The sequence below is a fragment of the Lissotriton vulgaris genome, chromosome 5, assembly GCF_964263255.1.
Source record: "Lissotriton vulgaris chromosome 5, aLisVul1.2, whole genome shotgun sequence".
In the NCBI taxonomy this organism is placed as follows: Eukaryota; Metazoa; Chordata; class Amphibia; order Caudata; family Salamandridae; genus Lissotriton; species Lissotriton vulgaris.
The window spans coordinates 1,619,233,086-1,619,259,588 of NC_141693.1; positions in this window are offsets into that span (position 1 = coordinate 1,619,233,086).

A 26,503-nucleotide genomic window follows, 5' to 3' on the forward strand; every position below is an offset into this window, starting at 1 on the left:
GTGCATACACGAGGTCCCTTGGAGCCGGAGCCGAACTCACTACTCACTGGCGTCGCTACTAGCGTCGATCGGGCCTGGCGGCCGTCGTCGAGGAAGCGGTACACTAGAGCCGTTACTAAAGATGTTGAGCTGGATTCGGCGTCGTCCGTTGGCGTCGAGATTGCTGGATTCTTTCAGAGGTGCTGGACTTTCAGGTTCCAGCAACAAGCACTTTTAGCAAACGGTGAAGTCCTTTAGCCCTGTGACTTCAACAGGAGGCTGGCACTCTTCCAGCCCTTGGAGATTTCCTTGGCAAAGTTCGAGAGTACACACTCAGTTCCTCTCTCCTGGTTCCTTGGCAAAAATAAAGAAGCAACTGCAGGATTCCCCCCAGCAAACAGCACACTGGCAGAAGGGGTAGGCAAGTCCTTGGATCAGCAGGCTTCTTGTCCTTGTTTCAGGGTTCCTTGTCAGAATTGATCTAAAGTCTTGGTTCAGGGGTCCTTCTCTTATACCCCTTTTTGGGTTTGATCCCTTTGTTCATGCAGGGGAACTCCCCCTCATTCCGGGTCTGTGGTGGGTGTAGCCAGGTAGTGACACCTGGTCGATTCACGGTGCAGGGCTTGGTCCTCAGACGCCCAGCAGGAAGTGGAGCCAGTATTGTCACTGGCGGGAGAAGAGCAATCCGTCGCTCGGCAGGAGGTGGAGCAAGCATTGTATCGGGCAGGGCCGGCTATCAAGAGCTACTCTTCCCCTACTCTCAATGCAAATGCACCACTCACCCCACACTGACTCATTCAGAACTCTGGAGCTACCCAGCCCTGTCACACACACACCAAACCAGCAGAAACCAGATATAGTTAGACAAGAAAATAGTCACTTTCTAAAAGTGCTATTTTCAAACCCAGAGTCAAAAAACCATCCACCCAAACGGATGAGTTATCAAACTCCGCGGTTCAGGGATACTAAACTCGACATTGCACCATGCTCCCCGAGCCAGCTAGGTTCATACCATTAATAATCCCGGCGGCCCATTCTAACTAATGGAGAGCAGGCTACCTTATGATAGTGAAGTACGAAGATGGCGGTATTTCACTATTAGGACATGCCAACCTCGTCAGGCTTGTCCTACCTTATACTTACAATGCACCCTGCCCTCGGACCTACCATAGGGGTGACTAATATGAAGTTAGGGGAAGGTTTGGGGGACTGGCAAGTAGGTGTACTTGCGCAGCCCGCGTGACAGTTTGAGACTGCACGTAGGTCTCGCAATGACAGACCTGTAGACATACTTTTACTAGGCCGCTCGTATGGGTGGCACAACACGTGCTGCAAGCCCACTAGCAGCATTTGTATTTACAAGCCCCGGCACTCTGCGTGCACTAGACTAGGGACTGATAGTAAACCAAATAAGCCAAACATGGAATTCAATCAATACAGTAATTTAACATAGGGGGCACTGATCAGCAGTGGCACAATGCCCAGAGCGATATACCAGCAAAACATCGTAAACAGAGGAGGCAAACAGAAAAAATGAAGGAGAGACTCAAGCCAATGATGTCAGGTCTAACACTCAGCAAGATTTGGAAGTCAACGGACTCACAATCTCCTCATAGCAGGGCTCCAGGCTTGTTGGTTCATCTTCCAGTCTTCGCCAGTGTGAAATTCTCAGGTATTGAAGATAGGGGAGGTTTATTTGATTGTAGAGGTGATTCAAGTAGCTCGTTCTACAAACCTTTGCCAAACCGTCTCCGGTGGAATCTGGAGCACAGGCGTGTTCCAGATTCCAGAAGAGATTAGCAGGACATCACATACAGCTGAGACCACTACCGATTCGCCGACCACCATGATAGAGGTCGGGGAAAAGCAGCTGTCATAGAGCAGGCGGTATAGATAAGTTCACCACCATCCGAATTATGAGTTGGCTTTTTGATGAGCCAACTGTGGTGGTGGGACTGCCGCTTCAAGTCAGTGGAATCAAAGGATTTTGGGTGCATACTCAACCAGTTCAGTTTCTTCCATTCATTTAACAATGTGGATACCTTCCTCCAGGGCACCCCTTCCCAACAGCATCTTGAACCCAACAAATAAGGTCCTGTTGGTGCTGAAGTCCAGGTTTCAAGTGTCAGGCATGTGTGTACACAGCAGTCAGAAAATACACACCTACATATACACATATGAAAAAATAGACACCACTGTCAGAAACACCGCTGCCAGCACATTGAGAACAGTGTATTACGGCAGGCAGGAGACTGCCATCGCTGTGGTTTTCTGGGATCACCACTGTGATATTTGGACCGCCAAACTTGTAATCAGGCCCTAAGTTTCAGAAAAAACCTTCTAAATAATCTGTTAGCTCTTAGGAACATAGGAAATGGAACAGCTTCTGAAAATCTTATAAATAAATGGTCCATTTCCAAGATGCAGCACCATATATCTCTTATACCTCTCAACACCTTGAATACTGAGCCTTTGAGACAAGTGTCTTTGTTCTGCGTCTGCTAAAATGTCTTTCTTTTACACATTCTTGCCAGGCTTGTTTTATATCAGTTAGTTGTTGCTAGTCTCTACTTTTCGAAGTCTATTAGTGAGTGATCAATGCCTTCCGTCAATGAGAGTGTAAAATTGAAGTGTCACTTTGGAATTAAGTAAACCAAGAAGTAAAAATGTTATTTGCTGTGTACTAAGAAAGAACATGAGGCACTCCTCTGGTAAATCAGCAAGAGGTTATGTTAATTAGGTGAGTTTGTAAGTGATTAGGAGTTTTAAGATAAGTGAGGGAGTGTGTAAGATTTAGTTAGCTGAGTCAAAATATAGGTTAGAAAAATGCCTATTTTGAGCTGGTGGTCTCCAGTGCTCAGCACCAGCACTTTGCTCTCAACACCAACTCTGACTATACCACATAGTTGTACTGTCTATAAGTTTTGAGATGAGCAGACAATCATTGTTTAATAATTCAATATACATTTAAAAGAGTTATTATCCGCCACCAAGGCCCGTCTTATAATTTTGGGTAGTCTGGAACAGTCAGAATAACAACACTCATAGAAGTGAGATGGTTATACTGTAATTGGCAGTGCTGGCAGTGGTAAAGGGTGGTGCAATTTGCAGGGGCCTCTGGGGAAGAGCCCTGGCACTTACATTTTTACAAATTAAGCACTGGTTAGAAGGTGAGAATACAAGTGAGTCAGTGGGTAGGTCTGTAAATGTGTGTGCAAATGAGTCAAAGGGCAAGGCATTCTGTGAGATATTTTGGGAGTATATCAATAATCAAATTAGGAAATTAAGTGGACCTGGATTCAGTACTGACACTAGTCAGCCAAACTGCATGTAACTTACATTAAGTGAATTTTTGATTCAGTGAGAGAGCAGTTGGATTATCAGTAAGTGAGATAGTAGGTGAGAGTGTAAGTGACACATTTCCTAAAGGAATAAGAGGGAACAAAGTTTATGGCAAGCATCAAAAAAGTTAATAAGTGGTAGAATATATGAGCTAACGTCCTCTAAATGTTTTGTTAAACTTGTGTTGGGTGAAGTTGATAAATGCAAAAACCACAGTTGATGGACAGAATGCAGAACAATGTCATACATTCACCCCAGTACAGAGATCTGGGCCTAAATCCATAATTTGTTTGCACTCCACACCACCCCAGTTCAGACATGGCCATATGCAAATCAGCCTAGACCCTATCCCTCAAGGGAACAGTCCAACCCGAACTGCCAAGCCATGTCTTTCCTGGACCGGAATCAAGCATCCTAGGACCGGTTTCTGGCTATCAGCCGTCTTCAGCCAGGATAGCTTGACTCCAGTGGTGTGGAGAGCATGGGACTCACGTCTGAGAATACCTATCCCACTCGGGGTGACAAATGCAAAAACCACAGTTGATGGACAGAATGCAGAACAATGTCATACATTCACCCCAGTACAGAGATCTGGGCCTAAATCCATCTTTTCTCAGCCACCCCAGTTCAGACATGGCCATATGCAAATCAGCCTTGACCCTGTGCCTCATGGGAACAGTCCAGCCCGAACTGCCAAGCCATGTGAAGTTGATAAAACATGTCATTCCCTTCCTTGTGAGTATGTTAGCGAAAGATGAGTTAATGTTCCCAGCATGCAATGACTGACCCATTTAATTCAAAGTTGAAGCACTCAAGCACCTCACTCTGTCTAATTTAATGAGGCTCTCATGATAATTTGTCTATGGACAAAACCTACATATCAGTGCCACTGAACAGAAACATTATTTAGCCACAGAAGCTTGGATCCTCTTTATAATGTGCACAGCTTTTCCTGTTCTAAGGAGATGGATAAAGATGTGAGGTTTTATATATAGAGGTTACAGTGCCCCCTTTCATAGATTATAAGGATGTTGAAAGTCACAGAGGAGTTCCATACCGGTATAGAGGATCCAGTCCGAAGACCGAGTTCCTTTAAAAGGTTATGCAACAATGAGGTGACTAGCAATAATATTACCATGTAAGACAGGGAATACTTTATACCATATAATATGTGGTCCCACCATCACCTTTCTCACAAACCACATAAAACCTTGGCGCATAGCTCTTTCAAATGAAAGAGCGAATATGTTTGCAAACATAAAGAATAAAAACAAAACCTGTAGTGCAAAATTAAACACATCAAATCCCTGTTAGTTATTTGTCGCAAACAGATATTAGAAACAGTTTGACACAATTGAGTATAAAAAAAGCTGAACAAGCTGGAATGCGTAGCAACATACAGTAAGTAAATATTCAAGGAGTGCTGAAAACATGTTCTCTCTGACTGTCATTGTAAGCTATAGAATAGAGCCGTAGAAATAAAAGCAACATTCTTTATCTCATTGCTTTTAACAGCAGCTGCAGTTATGTACTCTGACATGTGTTTCACCTCGGCTGTGGCTCTGACACTGGCTGCAAGCATTTTGACACCAGAATTTGACTGTAAAATGTATAATAGTCGAGTTCTGATGTCTTCTCTTTATAATGGGCAACTGGGTGCATCACAAGTTGGTAATTATAAAGAAATTAGAGAATGTCACTTAGACACAGATTACCGCAATTTCAATCAAAATACAGTTATAAAAGAAAGTCTAATATAACAGTACAGTTTCATCAATGCCCAACAGTTCTAACTCTGGTTTGAAAATTAAACTTAGATAAATTTGTGGAAGTTTCATTGCAGAATTAGAAATGTGCACTGTACAACAGAACAGTGTTAACAATTTACTACCTCGCGTAACTTTCACAATTTATAATTGTCCTGCTTTAGAGTTTGCTTTTAAATGACTAACGCAAGATGCACAGTACTCATCAATGTCTAACAATTTCTAGCTGACCAGGAAGCAGAGAAATGTGTAAATCAGCCAATAGATAAAGGTAAGCTTCAAAACATTGTGCCTTGCTATGCTGCCTGGGTTAACGGCCTTAAATACTAGTTAAAACTCATGATTTGTTATGCATTATTATTATTAATATTAAGTAGATTTATGGAGCCACAGCTACCCGACAGGTTCTCCCTGCGCTGGATGTGTGTGCTGGCCATAATTGCACCGACACATCAAACTGTTTCAGCAAAAGAGGCATTGGTGGGTCTCATTTCCATGGGGCAAGTATATCAGTTTTCAGTTCACAGGCAGCAGGCATAAGCCCTAATTACAGGTAAAACCCCTTGGAATGGGGAATCACTCTGCAGACCAAACTTTCCAGCCATAATAATATTCCATGCAGTATTATCACATAAATTTGCCACCTGCTCTTATCAGGTGGTAAATGTATAAGGAAAGCAGTGCATGCAGTGGCGGGGGTAAGAGTGCATTGTGTCTGACCTAGGGGAGGAAAGGTGAAGGGTTTTTTTTCAGCAAGGGAAGCATAATGTGCTTTTCCCTATTATGAAAGTGCCATGAGACTAAGTTGCTCCTTCAGCAGCACATGCAAGAGCCTCATATGAGTTTGTGGGCTGTTTTGTGCCAGACAGAAAAAACACATGAGGTTTTTTCACACCTGGTACATCCATATGCAGGGAAACCTAACCACTAATAAGTGGGAGAAGACAAATTAACACATGCAAGTTGTGTATATTCATTCGCCCTACTTTAATCAGGCCCATACTGTATGTCACGGCAAGCCCAGTGTAATAGATGCTTCTAGACCACATAATACTCAACCCTGTGGCTCACGATTTCATGAGTTTAGAAAGTCAAAACCTTTGACTTTTGTATAGTGCATAGATCAAGCATTCAGGAACATATTTAGAAAGTATTAATCCTCATTGGTTCCATGCAGCAATGAATATCTTTGTCCACAGGTACTGTTCCAGGGGTTTTGCCCATAGTGGTAGTGTCTAAAAAGGACAGTGAAGGAGCTTGACACATCTGTGTTGATATGTGTCAAGCTAACAAGGCAAATGAAAGAGATTGACGTCCAGGTCAACATATTGCTGATATGATCACACAGTGAAATTGTACCAAAGCCTTTTGTCACCTTGATCTGAAAACTGGGTATCATCAATTGAAACTGATGAATATTACAGGTACATTACCACTTTTTCTACACATATTGGTTTGGTCAGGTGTAAAAGATTAAGTTTCTACATGCCATTAGCTTCAGAACTGTTCGAAGATGTCCTTCATTGTATAATACAGCCGGTCACGCATTCTTTCAATTACAGTGATGATATATTGGTATTTGGGGCCACACAAACGGAACACGATAAAGCTCATATACAAATGTGATGGTTGCTTATGGATACAGATTTCAATTTGAATGCACAAAACCACATTCAAATTATTTGGCTATATTTGCTTTGATTGGAGAATGACTCCAGAACCGGCTAAAGTACAGGTTTTGTCAGCCACCTGTCCCCCACATGCAGTTACCATGTTACCCTCTTTTCTTGGAATGGCCAGGTACGTTTCTAGGTACATCTGTGATTTTGCCATAGTAAGTGCCCCATTAAGAAGATTTGACAAAACAAAATGATTCATTTCAATGGTCACATGAACTTGAAAAAAGCTTCAAGAAATTCAGACATGCAATTGAGACAGCCTACTTTGATCTAAAGCTACATACAGAAGTTGTTGTTGACTGATGCCAGTTAGGATTGGGCATGATCCTTGCCCACCACAATGAACCTCCAAAAGTTTAAAGTCCTAATTTACCTCATGCTATCAGATGTTTGTCACAAACTGAACATGGCTATTTACAGCAAGATAAGCTTAGCTGTAGTGTGGGTTTGTGAACATTTCCACATGTTTCTTTATGGAAAGTAATTCACTCTCACCACAGATCATCAAGCATTCATTACCATATTTGGCACTATTGTGCACCAACCAGGGAAAGATCAAAACCTTACCTACTACTTTTTCACGAGTGACAGTACATTATCATAGTACCACTTCCAAACCACAGAAGTCTACATAAACTTTATCATAAATTCCAATACACCTGCCCCTATATCAGTGGAACAAATCATTGCTGCCACGAGCACAGACAGTGATATGCTAATTAAGTATGGGCTGGAAATTCGTTCCGCTCGCGGAATTTCAGCAATTTCGCGGTCCGGGAATCTCGCAAAATTATGAAAAAAAATGCGAATTCGTGAGCGGGATGATTTTTTTCCAGGAAGCACTTACAGGGTGACAGCAGGTGTCCAAGTTGAAGCTAATTTCTTTGTAACAATTTTCAAAATGCTTACAAAGAAATTAACTTCAACTTGGGCACCTGCTGTAACCCTGTAAGTGCTTCCTGAGGCGCCCCCAGAGTTGTTGCAACTATTCTCTGACTCTGCTCTGACCCTGGAAGCAGGGTCAGAGAATAGTTACAAATATGGCTCCTGTCACAAAAATTAAACTGCAACAGGAAGCACTTACAGATAAGGAAGCAGGTGCCGGACTTGAAGCTTAAATTCAGTAACACATTAACCAGCCCCAAATTAATTTGTCTCGGTTGAGGCTGGCTGGGCAGGTGTGCTTTCTCGCCATAATCAACAGTGGTGAACCAGAGGGTGCTGTGATGAACGAGATGGTGCAGTGGTGAACCAGAGGGCAGCAGTGGTGAACCAGAGGGTGGCAGTGATGACTCAGAGGGCGGCAGTGGTGAAACAGAGCGTCGCAGTGGTAAACCAGAGAGTAGCAGTGATGAACCAGAGGGTGGCAGTGGTGAACCAGAGGGTGGCAGTGGTGAACAAGTGGGTGACAGTGGTGAACCAGAGGGTGGCAGTGGTGAACCAGTGGGTGACAGTGGTGAACCAGAGGGTGGCAGTGGTGAACCAGAGGGTGGCAGTGATGAACCAGAAGGTGGCAGTGATGAACCAGAGGGTGGCAGTGGTGAACCAGAGGGTGCTGGATGAACCAGAGGGTGGTAGTGATGAACCAGTGGGTTACAGTGATGAACCAGAGGGTGGTAGTGGTGACGCAGTGGTGAACCAGAGGGTGGCAGTGATGAACCAGAGGGTGGCAATGATGAACCAGAGGATGGCAATGGTGAACCAGAGGGTGCAGTGATGAACCAGAGGGTGCTGTGATGAACCAGAGGGTGGCAGTGAGGAACCAGAGGGTGGCAGTGATGAACCAGAGGGTGGCAGTGATGAACCAGAGGGTGGCGCTGCTAAACTGCCCGGGAGCCCTGTGGGTGTGAGTCCCCGCGCTGCTGAGCTGCCCAGGGGTTGTGAGCCCCTGTCCTACTGAACTGCCCCGGGGCCCAGTGGGTGTGTGCCCCTGTGCTGCTGAACTGCCCCTGAGCCCTCTCAGTGTGAAAATCATTTGTGCTCAATTGACTGAGAGCCCTCTGGGTGTGAGCACACATTGTGCTAAGTGCCCCCCTGCCCTCAGTACATATATAACCGTACCATACAGCACCATTATGCTCTTGCACCATGAAGTCTGGTGCCTGGATGCTCCTGGTGGTACCGTCTGGTGCAGTCAAAATGTAAAGTCATAACTTGCTACACAGCACCAATAAATACGTGTGCCCCCTGGCACTGGCATGCGCATGTACCAGGCAAGCAGCACCCGCATGCCACTGCACCCTACTGCCCAGCACCAGCATATTCCTGTACGGGGCAGTTTAGTATGAGATTGGACATTGTCCAGCAAAAGCAGCTGCATGCGCCTGAACCCACTGAGCAGGATCAGAATGGCTTTGTACCAACAAACGCAGCAGAGCTATCTTGGACATCTGAAGGATTCTGGGGTCCTGTGCCAAACATATTTTTGCATCCATGAGTTTCCCGAGCGCCATCCCCGTGAAGCTCCTGTGACCAGGAGGCTGTTTTCTCCTCATCTGCTGCTCTGCTCGGTCTCTGACCCTTTATCAACAAGATGCATGTGAACTCGCATAGAAGCCCTGCCCGTTTGGCCCCGTCCACCACACACTAGCGGTATGAAACGTATTTCTGCCCGTCCCCACTATAATGGCCAGCTCACTCAAGGGACCTCGGCGCCTAGCAAAGTTACAGGCACACGTGGTCACATATTTGTGCAAATGGCAAAAAAATCTGCCGGCAAATTCGCGAACTCGCTGAATTTTTTGCCATTTCGGATCGCGAATTCACAAATTTTGCCCATACTTACTGCTAATGATTAAACATATTTTTGAACTTCAAACCTGGAAACAAAACACTCAACTTCTTCAAAATTAATAGAGAACATCAGAAATTCAAAATGGTACCATCTTACGAAACCTGAGAATTTTCATACTGTTGTGTCTGACACAGCAACTCATTGCAGTAGCACAAAAGGCTCTCCGATACCAAGTTTTTGTTACCTCATCTTGATGCAAGAGTAGAAAGGAATTAAAGCCCTTTCAGTTGTGTAACTGTATGTCTCCTACATCATCCCAACATTGAACATGTCTGATCTTCCAAAGTGTGTGAGATAAAATCGCTGTTTACTTCTTTAGACTTCAATTCAAGTCCGATAATGGCCCACCTTTTATCAGTCTAAAATTTAAAGACTTTCTTACTCATCTGAATGTCAGACATCAGAAAAGCACACCTCTTTGGCCACAAGCAAGCAGCATTGTTGGGCATTTTATGAACACCCTAAAAAACAAAAAATCAGCGTTCTGCCCTGAAAATCTCAAATCATTCTTCATTCTGCACTTCGTGATACCTTCCAAATCCCTATTCAACTACAGGTGAATGTCCTGTAACACTGAAATATATGGGAGAGTCCTGAAGACCAATAAACCACTACAAGAGTGATTACTGATGATGAACTTCGTCCAACAGATTCTTGTCACAAATACAAAATGAAGACCTATGCAGAAAAACGCAATGTGCAAGGAGCTCAGTCTTTACAGAAGGAGACCCAATCCTTGTCAGACAGACATGAAAAGTCTGATGCTCCTTTTGATGGTGATCCATTGAGGGTTGTGAATAGTACAGGGTAGATTGTGACTGCTTACCACCCTTGAAAGTCCATTACATGAGATTCTCAGTATTTCAAGAACCTGCCTCAACATTCGGCAGCTCTAGATGCTAGAAGTGAGACTTCTCTACCTGAGAATCCTGAGAGCCTAATGCCTGCACCTGTGTCTTTATCACCATTGCCAATAATTGACACTCTGTATATCTGCAGCCTCGCATGACAAGATCTAGGCGATTGATTCTGGCATAAACAAGACTTATTGAAGAGTTGTGATGCATACATGTATTATTTGTACTATTTATCTAAGGGGGAGATGTGGTGTCTTGTGAGCTAGAGTTGACAGGACCCTGTTGGTTCATGATGGACTTCATACACCAGTGATCTAAGTGTGGCTGATAGAATTTATGAACTGGAATGTTTGGTTAACAGGTATGTGCTGAAGAATAAAGACATATAATACCAAGATCTGCATGTGGCATAATCATTTAAATGCTTTGAGGATGAGGAGGATACTACTAATTGTTGCAGGAAATGATAATTAATGTCAATCATCCCGGGCTGTAATTATCATATGTGTGCCCAATCACTCATTCCTTCACTCATTCATATAATCTTTTCTTAAAAGTCTCACATTATTTTTGCTTGCTCCTCTCATTTTACACATTTTGATATTCATTTAATCAAATCCAGACCTATTGGTTTTTCCAAACCTTGTTTTTTGGTGTGGTGGAATGTAAGAATAAAGAATACCCCAATCTTCATCCAATGACGAAGATTAGAATCAAGTTATTGGTTGACTGGTGTTAGAGCCCTGGTTAAGCAGCAACCACAATTCTAGTCAGAGTGAGGCACAAGCAAACCCAAAATTAACCTGTGCTCAGCCCCCTGGTAGCTTGGAAAAGAGCAGCCAGGCTTATCTTAGAGGCTATGTGTAAAGTATTTGTGTATCACTTCAAACAGTAAAACAGTGAAAACACCACATAAAAAGATCCTGTAATAGATTAGAAAAATGGAGCTAAACTTAACTAGATTAATTAGTTAGTAGAACAAGAGTTATGATTTTTTTTAAATAATACACTATAAAATAGCACCTAAAAGCATAAAGCACCAACAATGTTTATCTGGTTGCACTGGACTGCACCAAAATCAAATGTTCAGGTTAACACAATGGCTTGTGGGTCAGATACATCACCAGATTAGTCCGCCTGAAATTTTACCTTACCAAGAGTCCAGTTTTCATTAGTGAAGGATGCAGGGAGAAAGGAAAGCATTGCAGGGGGTGGTTGTTGTGGCATAAAGAGCAGGTAGTGTGTCATGGATGGGCAGGCTAGTGCTTTGCTGTAGCAGTCCTCTGCAAACGATTGATGCTTACTGTGCAAAGAGACAGCCGGGTGGCAACTGAAGCTGCATTTCGGTGTGAGTGGTTCATTTACTGTGCAGATGGACCCATTAGCATGAAATTCTGTACATGCTGTGAAATTCAGATGCTGAGTATGCTGTTGAAAGGTAAAAGCAACTGTCTCTGTGGCAAGTAATAATCTGTTTAGTGAATTTTTTGATTTGTACATTGTGAGTCCCACCTTCAGACGGTATACAGTTTGAATAGCAGTTTATAGTGGTAAACTCAGAAAATCGATCCCTACAAATAAATTATAAAGTCTTTCAACAGTTCTACAGTCCAGAAAACCTAAAAACGAATTTCACAGTAAGATGTCTTTTCACTGCAGTAATTATTTAAAAAAATTAAAAGGGATAGTGTTAATGTCTAGGATCACAGTGTCAGTTTGTTTTCAAAGAAGAGGAAGGTGCTATCTTAATCCACGTAGGTAATGTGTTTCAAAGTATGATAATGTATGTACTTTAAAAATTAGTAAAGGTACTTTTAAGTTATCTATTTATGAAAAAGATATAATTTAGTCTTTATATTTTTTTGAAAGGACGAGGAAGAAAATCTAATTCGTAAAATGGAAAATCATTCAGAGAGCATTGATTTGCATTTCGAAATTGCCAATTACTTAATAGAGGAATTAATAGATGGTGTTTTTGAAGAGGATATTGACACTGAAAATGAGGATTTTATGGACAACACTTTGGACAGTTCATATTTAGAAATGGTGGAAGAATTAGAAGGGGACGAAGAGATTTTGGAAGATCAGAATTTTGATTATGAAGGAGAAGTACCTGATGAAATTATGTTACAAGTATTACTAGAATATGAATTTTTAAATGAATAAAATTATTTTTGATATAAAAACATTCTTCAAGTCAGTTTTCTTCTACTATTCATCGTTGATCTGCTTTATGAGAATGAGAATACATGTTTTGATGAAGTGTGTTAGAGTTTATAGTCAAAAATATTAATTGCACTATGATCACCTACAGTGCCTGAAAATCAGTGTACTGTTCTTAAGCCTGAAAAATTATTATCAGAAAATACGTCTATAATGTTGACACAGCTATGGACTGTCATAAAGTTAGAAACAGCATTCACTACATGATTTTCTACTCTGTTCAGAGACTGTTGCTTTGTCTTTATTTTACTTATAAAGTAAACCAGTGGTTATCATTTCTATGTTATATGCTAGTAGAGGTCTATAACATTTTTTTACTTTTTTCTTAACAGATAGTCATTTTTATCACAAACATAAATCAGTATGCCGACCAGAAATGAAAAAAGAAAGCAGTATTAACGGACATACCATTCGAAGAGAAAAGTATTAGAAGAATTATGTAATCAACAAAGGACGGATAAAAACTAGAGTGCTCCTGGTAAGAGAAGCAAGGATTTCATAAAAAAGTTGTCTCAAAGGAAAAAAAATTTGGATAATGTTGAAAAGGAAAAACAGTTGTCAGTATCTACAAGGAGAAATCAAAGAAAAAAGAAAAATCTTTCTCAACTCTGCGGTGAGGAAAATATGTACAGTAAAAGACGTACTAATCAGTTTGCGGAAATCAGCTCTTTCTAAAAGGAAATCAGCTCTTTATAAGAAAAAAAATATATTGAGGATGTTGTTGAGCGCGCTTTCGAGACAAAAGAAAATATTTATTTTAGTAATTAATAGAATAAATACACTGAATAAGGCAATCAGAGTTTTAAAAGCTAAGAGTAAATGAAAGAGACACATAAATAGAAGTAATTTTTGTAAAGTAAAGTTTTTTCTGGGAAATGGATGCATACTTCAAGTTCTGAGCCATTTTTTAATGAAGAGAGTTACTTTCAAAGTATCGATTTGTTGAATGCAGTTGACACCAGTGGTCGAGCATATGATGTGAAGGATGGTTGTCCTATTGAAAAAGAGAAAATTGTGCTTAGAAATGCAAAAGAGGTGATAGCTGAAGACGTTTTAGAGGGACATCCTGACGTTCCTGTTTACAGTTGGAATTGTAGTAGTATTTGCAGTGTACGACAGAATTCAACTGATTTATTTTACAATTTCTTACGTAAGTATACTAAGGAAAGTCTAAAAAAAAGATTGTAATGTTGCAAGAATTAGACCGTTGCAGAGTGAAAGAAAAAACAGATCTACAAGGCCATTATCTGGCTTGTCTTTCTAAAAAAAATATGCCAGAGTGTTTTTCAACACTTCAGGATGTTAGCAGTGCATCATACCAAAATGAGGAAATTAGTGAGAAATTTGTGTTATGCAAAGAGTCCAGCACTTAAACTTAAACAGTTAAATAGTGCTCTTTTGCATGGATGTGAATTAGATGTTAAGAAGATTTGTGCAGAAATTGAGGTTAGTTACTTCGGTCCAGAAGAAGACAATGCAGATACTGATACAGTTATAGAAGGAAATGTGGTAGAAAATGTTGGAAATTTTAATACTGAAGATTTTGAACAGGAAATAACAAAGTTTAAGGTCATTGCAGGTGAAAAGCCAAATTTTCCTTGTGTGTGTTGTCGACGCATTCATTACAAAAATCAAAATAGGTTAGTTAATTTATATTTAAAAAGTGAAGAGGAAAATAATAGTCAGTGGAAAGATTTTGCGACTTATTTGTTGGTAGAAAACTGTTTTGATTTGGGTATTGATCAAAGTATTTGTAAATATTGTTATAATAAATTAAATGAAAATAGAATGCCTGCTAGAGCTGTACAATCTTGAGTTGATAAATATTCCATCTGAACTGAAGGATTTAAATACTTATGAGACTATTTTGATTCAATGTGTACATCCTTTTCAGGCTATTGTTCGTATGGACCCTAAGACTGGGAAATTAAATCATTCAGATTTACAAAGAGGATTGAAGGGTAGAGTTGTATATTTGCCACTTGATTTAAAGAAAAATATTGAGACAATTGGTGTTGAAAATGTAGAAGAGGAACCTCTAGTTATTCTAGTTAATGGTGTACCTACAAAGAGTAAGAAAATCTGGCAAGATTTAGTGGATGTTAGAAAAGTCAAAAAGGCAACGTTGTATTTAGTCAAAAACAATAAATACTATAAAAATGTATACGTAGAAGAAGAGGAAGTAAGTGAAGAAGAGGATAATGATTTGTCTATTTGTCTATTGGGCAAATTGAAAAAGTGGACCTGTCCAGAAGCGAAGAAATTTATGAACATTACAGTGTTCATCCACTGCATTCCAAAGAAGCAATGGGGAATGCTATTGAATTATTTCAGATGAAAAAAGTAAAGGGAGGTCCTATTAGTGTATGGGAAGAAAGTTTGGAAGGTTGTTGTATCCCACAGTTATCTCCAACAGGTCAAGGTGCACGATATGATGATCGACCTATGCAGATTCCTGAATCTGAGTACCGGACAACAAGATTATATGCAGAAGATCCGAGATTTCGTCAATGTATTCCATATTTGTTTTATCTTCTGTTTGAGAGTGACTTATCTGGACTTTCTTCTGAAGTAAACCATATTTTAAAAAGTGGAGTGCATCTGCAAAATGTTTCAGCAAAGGAATTTATGGATAAAGTGCAACAGAAAGACATTGTTTTGGATTCTCACCTAATTAATTTAATGGCATGTCAGCATGGTACTAATGAGTATTGGTACCGTCGTCATGGAGATTTGAAATGCATGCTAAGAAACTTAGGAGCACCTACATGGTTTTTAACTCTAAGCTGTGCTGAGTATGCTTGGAAAGATTTACTTGATTTTCTCCAGGAGGCGAATGCAAATATAGAAAATATAGACTACAAGACACCTGCAGAACTGTGTTCGTTGGATCCGGTTAATGTTTGCAGATATTTTAATCATAGATTTGAAGCTATGATGTCTTTTATTACAAACAAGAAAAATCCACCTCTTGGCAAAGTTCTGTATTTCTTTTGGAGAAAAGAGTATCAAGCGAGAGGTGCGCCTCATATTCATATGCTATTATGGATCAAGGATGCTCCCAAAGTTGGAACAGACTCAGATGACACTGTACTATCTTTCATTGAAGAATATGCAACTGATAAGGACTTAAGAGAAAAAGTGTTACGATTTCAAAGCCATCGTTGTGGAAAATATTGTCAGCGAAAATTTAAATCAAAGGATAAATTCTGTACCAAATGTCGTTTTGGATTTCCACGACCGGTACTTTCAAAAGGAAGAGTCAACAATTTTATGTCATCTTTGCAACATAATATCACAAGAAGATCACCCAAAAATATCTACAATTTAAGAACAGGTGAAGAGTCCAAATATATAAATGACTATAACCCAGTCATTTTGTCCATGTGGAATGCTAACATGGATATTCAATATGTTGCAGACATCTCTATTGCTGTGGCTCGATATTTAACGTCTTACATCACCAAATCTGAAAAGACGGAACTGAAGGAGATGTGGGAAGACATTTCTCATGAAAAGAGCCTAAGCAAGAAATTGTATACGTACAGTTTGAAGATGTTATCTCATCGAGAAATTGGAGCATGTGAATGTTGTGATCGATTATCATCAGCAAGTCTTTATGTGAAATCTAGAACTATCCTGTGGGTGAGTTTAGGTCTTGCAGAAACACAAAACCGTGTTTTGAAACCTGTTCAAGAAATTGAATATCTAGCACAGAAAGAACCAAACAGCACAGACAGTCTGAAGACAAATATGTTGGATAAATTCTATCGAAATAGAAGTACTCTGCTTGAAAACATTTGTCTGTATGAAATATTTCAATACTACACTTTTAAAAGGAATATTACAGAGAATATTGATAAAGGTGTATACTCTGTGATTGGACATGAAGGATATCTGGTCAAACAAAGAAAAGGACACTTGATTAATCACCGAAAACTGAGTTGCGAAACTCCTGACAAAAGAGAATTTTACTATTTAGCTCATTTGCAACTCTTTAACCCGTGGCTTACAGAAGAGGAACTACTTGGTGAGTTTGATAGTTATGAAGATTCATTCAACGCATCTAAAAATAGTATAGAATGTCCTGTTTTTAGTAATTATCTCCAAATGTTGAACGACGAAATAGAGCAAGAAGCAACAATTGCAGCGGAGATTGCTAGAGACAGTTCTCAAGATAGTCAAAGTTCTGCTTCGTTGAGTCAAGATCTACTGGGAGAATCAATTATCCAAAATGAAGCAGCCAATGCCATGGATGAGGTGGAAAGAGCAATGGAGCAAGCTCAAGAGGATGTAATAAACTTAGAAGAATTGGAGAAGCAACTTAATCTTGAGCTTGATGAAGTGACAGAGCAGATTGAGCATGGTTTTCGTCATGAGAAAAAAGAATGTTCATGTATGTCATTTGAACCTGTACGACTATATGTAAGTGAAAAAGCTGGAACTGGTAAAGGTTTTCTAATTAAAGGAATTACCACATATCTACAGCAAATAACTCAGTCAACACTCTCTTGTGTTGTTACTGCTCCAACTGGATTGGCAGCACATAATATTAAAGGAATTACTTTACATCTTTTATTGATGCTGCCAGTTGAACATGAAAATAAATTACAATATCACAAGCTATCTGGAGAAGTTTGTTGTGAAGTTTCTAGCGTCCTTAAAAAAATGAAACTTCTCATTATTGATGAGGTAAGCATGGTATCAAATTTAATGCTTGCCTTTGTGCATTTAAGAATTGTTAGAAGGGCGATCTCAGGGGAGGGCAGATTTCGCACCTGACCACCCTGGGACCCACCTCTCCCAGGAACACAGCCGAGCACTGGCGGGAGACCCTCAGGGTGAGGATCCCGAATCTAGAATCGTACGCGCTCCACTAGCACCACTCAACAAAGAGACACCACACCGTAGGTTAAGAGAACGTATTCTTTATCTCTTCAAGTAAAAATGGATCTTTATGATCCACAGTTTCTCAAGTACAGGCGAGCAAGGGCTCAAAAAGTCTTGGTAGGGGTAGGGTAGCGGGACATTCTCAAAGGCAAAAGTATCCGGCACACAGCTCTCAATACTCGAGCTGGGGGATTCGGGGTGGTCTTGGGTCCAGCCAGACCCGAATAGTCTCTGAGCCGCGATCGAATCAGCAGGGCTCGAGCAAGAAGGTCGTTGTCTTACGGTTTTGGAGAGGCGCGATCAGATCAGCAGGGCTCAAGAGTTCTCAAGGTAGCAGGGGAGCCGCGGCAACGTCAGCAGGGCTCGGTGATCTTCTTTGGTAGCAGTGGAGCCGCGACAGCGTCAGCAGGTCTCAGATCTTCTTCTGTAGCAGTGGAGCCGCGACAGCATCAGCAGGGCTCAGATAGTTCTCAGATTGTAGGAGAGCCGCGACGAAGTCATCAGGGCTCGGTAGTCTCTTTGGTTGCAATAGGAGCCGCGACAAGGTAATCAGGGCTCTCGTAGTCCAGGATACAACTGCCTGATCGTTCCAGAGCCACCCTTGATATAGGACTCCCTTCCTTTGATGTCCGGAGTCCTCGCAGGCGGAGGTCTTAGCACCTGGGGGCTGGTTGTTGGGGGTTCCGCCTCGGCGGCTCCTTTAATCCTTTCAAGTAGGGTCTGGAGTGATCCCAGACACTCAGCAGGCCTGGAGCCAGCCCTCAGGGAGGCCGGATGGGTGATCGAAACTCATCTCTCAAGGGGAGGTGGAAGGTCTGAGCAAGCTACTCCTCCCTCTCTCGCTCACAGGGAGCGCTCTAGCCCCTGGCTGGGGATAGCATCGTCTGCTGAGGTTGGGCTGGGGCCGGGACGGCCATCTTAGGTGCAGGGACATGGGCCTCGGCTTTGGTTACCAGGAAAATGGGGGACGAGGTCGGGAAGCCCAGTATCGGGGATGTATGTCATGGTGGGAAAGGTCCGATCTTTCAGGGTCTTGGGGAGCTGCCTGGATCAGGGGTGACCACGCCACGAGGCCGGGTCCAACAAGAATGCAACAGATTCTTAAAACAGAGCATGATGTGTTATTTGGAGGCAAACATGTCACAGTTTTTGGAGATCTACTGCAGCTAACTCCTGTAAAAGGACAACCTGTATTTGAAACTGTTACACATGAAGACACCAGAAAGTGCCTGGGCAGTATCGGAAATGTTAATATATGGTCACATTTCAAATATACTGAACTCATTCAAAATATGCGACAGGCAAAGGATACTAAATATGGAAATATTCAACATGATATAAGAATTGGAAAACTAAGTGAAGATGCGAAAGAAACTTTACAAACACGATTACTTTCCAATTTGTTTCCCAATGAAGATAATGTAGCTGAGAAAATATATGCTAAAGAGGCAGAAGATAAGTCAATCATATGCTTGATGCCAACTCTACAAGAATGTTCGGTGTTCAATGACAGATGTCTCTGATCTACAGGCGGAGGTTCGTACTCTTCAATCATCAAATTACTTGTTTGCCCGTCGGCTGGACGACTTCGAAAGCCGGGCCAGGCGCAACAACGTCCGTATTATCTTTGTTCCGGAAAGTTCCTCGGAGCTCTCCACGGATCTTTTGGTGGAGGATCTTATGCTGCATCATCTTGCGCCTAAGGGACTCAGCAACTTTTTTACCGTGGAGCGTGCCCATAGAGTCCCAGGTGGTAGGCCTAAACTGGGCACCGCACCAAGACCTATTATTGCCAGAATTTTTAATTTTCGAGATAGAGACGCTATCCTGCAAGCATCACGCACCAATTGACCCACTAAGTTTGACAATGCATCAATCAGCTTTTATCCGGACTTTATGCAGGCGGTGCAAAAACAACGCATAAGCTTCACCGGTGTGAAAAGGCGCCTCAGAGACATGGGACTAAAGTACGCCATGCTGTTCCCGGCTCGCTTGAGGATCGAATACGAGGAGCGTGTGCTCTTCTTTGATCGCCCGGAGGTTACCAGTGACTGGCTCAATACTTTGCCGGCACACCGTGATCGACAGGACCACTCGACGGGAGCTGAAGGTGGCCTGGAGAAATGGGTGGAGTGAGTCCCCACCGGCGTGCCATCTATACGGACTTGCAGCGGGGGTTTGACTATTATTATGTGCATGACCTGTTGACTGCCTGGGGGTGGGAGGGCTCGGGATTCTTCCTCCTCTAAGGGGTCTTTCACTCTCTTTTCGTAGATTAGTTTAATGGGGTGACAGGCACACTGCAAGTTGGGGTGGCTTTCGGGTCTTACACAGGGGTGCAGGGTGGGGGGGGGTGTTCTACGGGGTTTCCTGTGGGTGGGGGGCTTTTTGTTTCTTTGTTTATCCCGAGGTTCTATTTCGCTGCACACTTTGACCACTGTGTCTGTTTCTCTATGGGGGGAGCACAGCTCATGTTCTTGGAATGGGGGGATAGGGAGCTGCGGGTGCTGAGCTGGAAGGTCAACAGTCTGAGTGATAGGATCAAGCAGGGGATTGTTTTACAGTATCTGAAACGTCTTTCACCTGATATAGTATTACTGCAGGAGACACATCTGATAGGAAATGCTTGCCAAGCACTGAATAGAAGTGGATACCGTTTGGTGGCACATTCAGGATGCACTACTGGGTCGAGGGGGGGGGGGGTGTCCTGGTTAGGAGCTCCCTCCCCTTGGAGATAGATGTCACTGTGTTAGATGATAGAGGCCAGTACGCGGCCATTACGGGTCGCTGGGAGGGGAAGACGATCTCTGTTCTTTCTGTGTATGTCCCGCCGGGTTTACAATCCATCACGTTTTCTGATCTGGGTAGAGTGGTGCTGAGCTTCCCTCTGGGCATGTTGGTGGTTGGTGGGGATTTTAACTCGGTTGTTTGCGGTAGCGAGGATCGTCACCCCCCTGGACTCTTTTGAGGTCACAGTCATGTATGAGCAACTTCCTGAATGCGCTGGGTTTAGTGGATTGCTGGAGGCACCTACACCCTGGGCAGGCACAATATACCTTCTGTTCTGGAGCACATGGGAGTCTCTCGAGGCTTGATTATATCCTGGTGCCAGCGGTGCAGATGGTCTCTGTGAGGGAAATTCGACATCTTGCTCGGGGGATTTCGGATCACTCTCCTTACGATTGATGTACAACTGGAAGCCGGGGGACTGGTTGCCCCAATCAACCCCTGGCACCTACGCAATCCGAAAACCAGGGCTGAGGTGGTTAAATGTATAGACCATTATTTTGTGGAGAATGTTGGGTCTGTATCCTCTTTGGTTTCCCTGTGGGAGGCCTTTAAGACAGTTGTTCGGGGTCAAGCCCTTTCCCTGATCGCTAGCGCGAGGAAAAGCAAGAATGAGGAAGTGGTGAGATTGGAGACTGAAATCACGTCTCTGGAAGAAGAGTTGGAATCTGGGGTCACACCCGAGGGCTTGCATGTTTTGGCCCTTAAGCAGGCCGATTACAGGGCGCTGGTGACGGATGCGGCGAGGATGATGAGTCGTGAGCAGCAGGGGCATTTGTATGATGTTGGTGACAAGGCCGGGAAGTTGATTGCGTGGCTGGATAAGAGAGAAAGTTTGAATCGTGTGGTGCCTGTTGTTGTAAGAGAGGACGGTGAGCGGGTTGTTGACCCGGATGGGATAGTTGCGGGGTTTGCTCAGCACTTTCAGAAGGTCTACGCGCCGGTCTCGGACAGGCCGGAGGAGGATTCACATTTGCTACTTAGGGATATCGCGCTGCCTAGCCTTTCGGAGTCAGATAGAGAGCTCATGGAGGTGGATTTTTCTACTGATGAAATAGCGCTTGCTATCCGCTCCCTTCGGTCGGGAAAGGCCTCTGGCCCGAATGGTCTCCCGATAGAGCTGTACAAATTGTGTCCAGACAAGATGGCGCCACACCTCCGCCAAATGTTTTTGGAATCGCAAGATATCGGGGTTCTTCCCCGGGATCAGAGATTGGCGTCCATTGTAGCCATTCACAAAGATGGGAAGCCTCGTGATCAATGCTCTTTGTATCGGCCGATCTCGCTTTTGAACGTCAAGCCCAGAATTTTGGCGAAACTTCTGGCGAATCGTTTGATCACGGTTATCGGTGATTTGGTACACCCTGATCAGTCCAGGTTCATTCCTCATCGGAATACGACTCTCAATTTATGCCGTCTTCATGGTGTACTGGCAAGGGCGGGGTCACTTCGTGAGTCGGCCATTTTGGTCTCATTGGATGCCTCGATGGCCTTCGACACAATTGAATGGCCGTATTTGTGGGCGGCCTTCACTAAATGCGGTTTCAGTCCTCATTTTATTGACTGGGTCAGACTCCTTTATGAACAACCAATGGCCCAAGTGGTTGTTAACGGTAGGTCCTCGGAGCCTTTCTTCCTAGGAAGAGGCACGCGACAGGGTTGTCTGTTATCACCGCTCCTTTTTGCGCTTGATCTTGAGCCCCTTGCCGTGTGGCTTAGTTGGGAACCGTCGCTTAAGGGCATTAGTTGGTCCTCTGACTTCGAGGACCGTATATCGTTGTACGCCGATGAAATTCTGTTATACCTTACTTCCCCTCGTAAGTCACTAGGAGTGTTGTTTGACGTGTTACGTTCCTTTGGAAGGAACTCGGGTTTGGCCACCAATTGGTCTAAGTCCTGCATTTATCTGCTCACTGCAGAAATGCCACTGTTGCCCCGTGTCTGTCGGATACCGGTATCACATGACGGCTTTAAATACTTAGGGATTTACATCTCCTTGGACTCAGCCGTACGGTATGAGATGAATCTGCTTCCTCCACTCCGCCGGCTTCGGTCCGACGTTGCAGCGTGGTGCGGTTTGCCGCTGTCCCCGGCTGGGAGAGCGGCATTGTTTAAAATGATGTCCCTCCCTCGATTTCTGTATGCCCTCCAAAACACGCTTGACTTGGTGCCTGCTAGTTATTTCCGGGAGATCGAGGGCCTCCAGAGAAAGCTGGTGTGGGGCGGGCGACCTCGCATTGCGCTGGCGAAATTTGACTTTGCCCTGGTACGACGGTGGTATAGCGTTGCCCGATATGAAACGGTACTATTGGGCGTCACAACTGGGTGCTATCAACCACGCAATGTATGGTCCGGTCCCGAATCCGGCATTCGAGATGGATAAATGGCAGCTGCCGGGAGGAGACTACAATAGGGCGCTGTACTCGGGGTTGGCGGGGAAGAATCTCACCCGTCCCACTAGGGTTGCAGTACGAGTGTGGGGCGCTGCGACTGCTGCCACGGGATGGACAGACAGGCTGACCAGAGCCACTCCGTTTTATGCAGCGGAGAGACTGGGCTGTCTTTGGAAGACGAAGGGATTTGACAAATGGGATCTTATTGGCATTAGTAGGGTAGGAGACCTCTGAGCCAAGGATAGGATCAAATCCTTCATGGAACTTCAACAAGAGTATAAACTGGGCGATAGAGAGCACTTCCGGTATATGCAGGTTCATCACGCACTTGGATCTGTCTTCCCAACCGGTACCACTATCCCAGAGTCATCTCCCTTGGAAGACAGGGTGCTTGACGGGTATGTCCCAGATAGTACCATCTTTCTCATTTATAAAAAGCTAATCAATGACCGTTCGGATCTTCTTGTACAGCTTCGTGGGGCCTGGACTGGTGACGGGCTGGAGCTGGATGACGAAGATTGGCAGGCAGCGATATCATCCCCTAAGGAGGTCGCGATTCCGGCGCATTTCCGGTTGGTGCAATTGAAGATTTTACACTGCGTGTATGTCACGGGTCCACGCCTGATGCGCATGGGTTACTCTATGGATGGGTTGTGCAGGCGCGGCTGTGGTATGCTTGCTACTTTTCTTCATATTTTGTGGGAATGTCCGGACGTGGTGGTGTATTGGAGACGAGTGCATGAGGTTATGGAAGAGGTTACGGGTGTTTCGTTATTGCCTGAGGCCAGAAGGTATCTGTTGAACGTGTGGGAGGCGAATGATTATAGCGTAGCGCAGACTCAATGGGCCACCCTCGGCAACATGATTGTGAAAAGAGACATAGCCCAGCTGTGGGGGTCTCAACGGGCACCCCTGGTTTCAACCTGGGAGGACAACATGGATTGGTGCATGTTCAGAGAAAAAACTGTGTACATCGCCCGTGGAAGACCTAAGAAATGGGGGAGAATATGGGGTCAATGGAACTCATATCGTGGAGTAATTTGTACCCCCCCCCCCTTTGTACAAACCAATGATATTCCTCTGTCCCCGTGACCGGGCATCCCATGCCTCTATATCCTATTGTACTTTACTTGCACGTCCACTCCTGACCCCTTCATTCCCTCCTTGTGTTTCCATATCCTTTTTACATTTGCCTTTAACTGGGTCGCTCCCCCTGCTATCTGAGACAGTCACATACATTTTAAATGTCACCTTGGAATTATGTTGTTATGTTTGTTTTTTTTTGTAAAAAATATAAAATGTGAAACCTTTCATTAATCCTCCTCTCATCATAAGAACATCGTATGGGCATATTATATCGCTGCCGAACCCCCGGGTTGTCAGCTGATGAGCTGTGTACTATTTTTGATTTCGATATTCACTGCTACTGGCCGGCCCATGTGGTTGTAGGTCTGTATTTGTGTCACTTTGTCGAAATAAAGGTTTAAAAAAAAAAAAAAAAAAGGAGATATGAGGAAAAATGTAGTGAAGTAGTAGAGAAACGAAGAAAAAAAGATGAATGTGTCATTGGTAGCAGAAAGAAAAAGGTTACTATTGAAGAGATTGTTGGATTTAAATTTGAAAACAGTTCTGGTTTCAACTGCTATGCAAATGTAGTGGTTAATGTTGTTTTTTTTCTTAAAACTTTACAGCAACAGATTGTACAAAATCGGGAGCAAACATTTTGTTGTTCATTAAATTCTGTCTTTGAAAAATGCAGCAGTGATAATAGTGAAGTAGCAAGTGTTTCAGAACTACAGAATGTTTTAGACATATGTGCTGGACTAAATCAATTTGCTCAGAATATTCAGCAAGATTGTCAGGAATTTATTATGTATATGCTTTACAGTTTTGGAAGATGAAGGTGTAGATATTGATAGTCTTTTTTGCCTTTCTTATAAATGGCAACATAATTGCGATAATTGTTAATTTTCAAGTAGTACTGACATACACACAGAAAGATTTATATATTTAACATTACCAGACTGTAAAGCAGTGTCCTTTAATAAACTATTTAAAAATGCGCATCAAAACATGGTCTGCTCTCAATGTAACTCAGAAATTTTATCAACATTATTTATCCACAGATATGGACAGTATGTAATTTTAATGTTTCAACGATGCAGAGCTGATGGAAGTAAATTGTCAACTTTAATTTAAAATGTTGTGGCTTCTCAAATATCTATTTCTAGAAGAACATTTGTAACTGTTGCAATTATCTTTCATGAAGGTCCTTCAACATCATCAGGACATCATCAGGACATTACACAGCTTATTTGAAGTCTCCAACAGGCTGGACGCACTGCAATGATAGTCAATTGACTTTTAAGAAAACGTTTGCCTTTTGACTTAACAAATTCTTATCTGCTATTTTGGCAACCCAAATTTCAGTAAAATTACTTGGTGTAGGAAGATTAATACTGTAAAGAAAATAAACTCTGTTCTTTAGAAATATCATGTGACTGAGGGTGTGCAAATTTAGAAATGAAACTTGTATTTGGCAAAGTGATAGTATCAGGTACAGGTTTAATTAATGTTTGATGGTACAGAACACGTTGGAATTTTCACTCGAAAGGTCGAGAAAAGAATGGATAAGAGTACAATTAAGTAATTTGGGAAAATAAGGAGTTTACTCGTGCTATTTGGCCATGCAGAAAAGTATGAGACAACAAAGTGAGTACTTGAGATAAATGTTTTTAGATCATACATGCACGGAAGTTTATTGAGAGGTATTTAAAAGTAAGTGGTATGGTTTAATTAGTTTGTAACTGTTGAAGATGTAGTGTCCTTACTCAAGAAATTGCGAATTAGAGAAAAACATTTAAGAAATATTTTTTTCAAGTAATTACATTATGTATAGAGATGTTGTACGGGTATTTTAAACACAATCATTTGGATTGTGGTTTTTTTGCCCGCTGTCATATGATGAGTACTATTGAAATCACTGCTTATAGTGAAAATCTATATATTCTGAGGACAGCAAAAATAAACCATGTAATATGTTGTCCAAGTTATTTTGTTAGATTGGATTTAGAAATATTTATTATAACAGATTTGTTTATTGTCTTCCACAGATATTACATTTATAAGGTAAGTACGACTAATAAGAAAAGAAATGTCATCAGTTTCTTATTTATATTTTTCCCTATAGTTCTCTCTCTCCCTCTCTCTTATCCTTACTCCTTTCATCCCCTTCCTTTGTCAGTGCCGTTCTCTCACGCTCACTCCCTTTAACTCATCCACATTTTTGGTTGTTTAATTTTCTTTCCTACTTCTCTCACATCTTTTCTGTCACTATTTCCTTCACTCTGTCTATCTCTTCAGTTTGTTACTCTTGTTGTCTCATGGGGGCTCACCTTTATCAACCCTCTATCACCTTTGTTTACTCAATCTTAATTCCTTTCTCTTACCGTACCTTAATATTTGTTCCCTTACTCTGCTTCCATCACTTATGCTTATTTCCCAAATTTAAATCTATACTTCAGTTCCCTTACCCTACTTCATTTCTGTTTATCTGTCTCTTACAGTCCTTGTCTGTTTCTACCCCGTTCATCTTCTGTTACACACCCTTTTTCACTCTGTTTCTCTTAGTGTTCTTCCTTTATTTTATCTCCTTAACACATTCCCATACTCTTAGTCTGTTTCTTTTAGAGACTGTTTGTTTCGTCTACTATCACTCATCATACTCTAATTTTCCGTCTCACTATACTTTCCTTTAAACAGTCATTGCTTCAGTGCCATTATCTCTTTCAAT